The following is a 2,456-nucleotide window of genomic DNA, read 5'->3' as shown; positions in this document are numbered from 1 at the left end:
CCCCCGCGAGCCAGCTCTCTCTCTCTCACCAGCTCCTACCCCCAACACTGCCGCCTTCAATCAGACCGCTGATGACTCTGAGCTGATGGAATTCAGCACGCCTGAGGTTAAAAAACGCCTGGGGGACACGGATATGCAGAAGAGTAAACACAAAAAGTCAAAATGAACGTGGGGCTTCGCGGGCCGGCCCAGCCTTGTCCACGCAGACCCGGAGGGGAACATGCTAGTCCTGGACTTCGAGGGGGCCCTGGCCTTTCGGTTAATTAACGTACACGCGCCCAACCATGAACAACACCGGAAAACATTCTTTATCCAACTTTTGAAATACGTGAATAACAAAACACTAATAATCGGGGACTTCAATATAGTAGTAAGTAAACACAACATATCAGAAAATAACACCTACCACAATGACACCAGCCGCTCCTTCTTAATAGAATCAATAGAAACATTGGACATGACAGAAATTTGGCGTGTGCTACACCCAAGGGCCAGGGCCTTCTCGAGAAGGCAGGTTGTTCAGGGCGTATTGAAACAGTCCAGGCTAGACATGTGCTTCTCCTCCGGGTGCCTGGACTGGAGTCTCCCACCGCCAGCGGCCCTGGGAGGGGACGACCAGGAGCACTGGTCTCTCCTGTTCGGGGCCGGAAGGGGGTGCCCTGGGGCCGACCACCGCCCCGGCGCCGCGGCCGACCGTCAGCTCGTCACCGGAGCCCACCACAGCCCAGCTGTCGCCGCTCCAGCCACTTCAGCTGACCATCGCCCGGACCATCGTGCGGCCGGCCAGGTGCTCCCCCATCACACTCTGGGACACCCACCGGACCAGCACACCCCAGATCACCACACCCTAGACCACCCATCGGACCACCGCACCACAGATCACCGCACCCCGGATCACCGCACATAACCCAGATTTTTACTCCGACACAAACACAGTTTCTGGGGAGAGCAGAGTGGCGCAGCGGAAGCGTGCTGGGCCCATAACCCAGAGGTCGATGGATCAAAACCATCCTCTGCTAAAGTTGTCTCCTTGGACAACTGGCTTTCATTATAGAAAGGAAACCCATTTTGAAAGATAAAATTATATTCCAAATCTAAATTCACCGTGGACCTTGACCGTTTAACATAACATTCCCTTTATTTTATTAGACCTTTGTGTAAAGGTGTGAAAGATCTCTCCCCCATCTATAACTCCATCCTCAGACACAGAACAATGAGAACAATAGCAGGGTCATTAAGGGCTGAATAGGGTAGTTTCAGCTGAAACTGGAGACAATAGATGTTTACAGTTTCAGTGTAGTCAGCCCCTCCCTTCAGATAGATATAAGGGAGTGGCCACCAGCAATCTGACCAGAACTGAAGAAGCGGTTTGGACGAGCAGCAAAACATCTTCACTCTTACAACGCTTTTTTCAGTTGATAGATTTAAACTTCATCTTTTGCTTTTTCCTAAACTTCAGACCAATTTGTCCAGGCAGTTCTCCACGCAGAATACAGAGCTTTTGCTCACATAATGTTAGAATCACTTGAATGAGGACTTGTATCCTGGACCCTCACAATAGAAGTCTGGTGTTTTTCCAACTGCCTCTCTTGCACCTAGGCTGTGCAGTATACAAAGTTCTCTTTCAAGCTTTATCAAACATAGTTGCCAAAGGCTTTTCAAGGGCCTACCAAGATTTGAACTCATGCCAGTAGAAACAGCGCTTTCCCTATCTTTCCGTTTGCTCGCATGAAGAACAATCTGCCTGAACAGGGACTTGAACCCTGGACCCTCAGATTAAAAGCCTGATGCTCTACCAACTGAGCTACCAAGGCCCTCAGCAAGAAAGGAGTCTTATCTGGAGTCTCATTTGCTGAAACATGTATACTATGAATACGGTCCCAGTGGCCTAATGGATAAGGCATTGGCCTCCTAAGCCAAGGATTGTGGGTTCAAGTCCCATCTGGGGTGAGTTCGAACGTATGTAACTGAGACTACGTTATTTTGAAATGTGCAATTAAAAATCAAAATAATATCAAAAAGGTTGACTTTTAGCTTATTATATTATTTTCTGTGTGGTGTGTTGCTTCTTTCTGTTCATTATGAGCCTAATAGAAAGCTGCTAGAGTCCTGGCTTAGTCTTGCTTTAGTCCTGATTCAGGTCTGGTAAAGGTCAGTCCTTTTTAGTCTTTGTTTAGTCCTGAATCAAACCAACTGACAGGTTACTAAATGTGTGCATTGGTTTGAACATTTAAACAATTAATATCTCCATATAATGTTCAAAGTAAACATGATTGCCACGAATGCCTCGCATTCCTGCTGATAGATTACTAATCCTCCAAGGACACATTGAATCATGTAGTGTCACTCTCGGTTTGCCAACTTTAGCAATAAAACGTGTTAACGTGCCCAGCCCTACTTTAAACACAATTTAGGGCTGCACAAAATATTTTGATCTGTTTCAATAATAGCAATAA

The 2,456-nt window shown here is 47.2% G+C and overlaps 1 non-coding gene across 1 annotated transcript; it reads left to right on the top strand.

Annotated features, from left to right (window-relative positions):
- Positions 1-1,877: 1,877 nt before the first annotated feature.
- On the top strand, positions 1,878-1,950 carry trnar-ccu (transfer RNA arginine (anticodon CCU)). The gene has a single exon. It is a non-coding gene; the product is annotated as a tRNA-Arg (tRNA).
- Positions 1,951-2,456: the final 506 nt, after the last annotated feature.

Source organism: Periophthalmus magnuspinnatus, chromosome 15 (assembly GCF_009829125.3).
Source record: "Periophthalmus magnuspinnatus isolate fPerMag1 chromosome 15, fPerMag1.2.pri, whole genome shotgun sequence".
Taxonomy (NCBI): domain Eukaryota; kingdom Metazoa; phylum Chordata; class Actinopteri; order Gobiiformes; family Gobiidae; genus Periophthalmus; species Periophthalmus magnuspinnatus.
The sequence above is the reverse complement of the archived record's forward strand: the minus strand, read 5'-3'. Positions and strand labels throughout refer to the sequence as shown.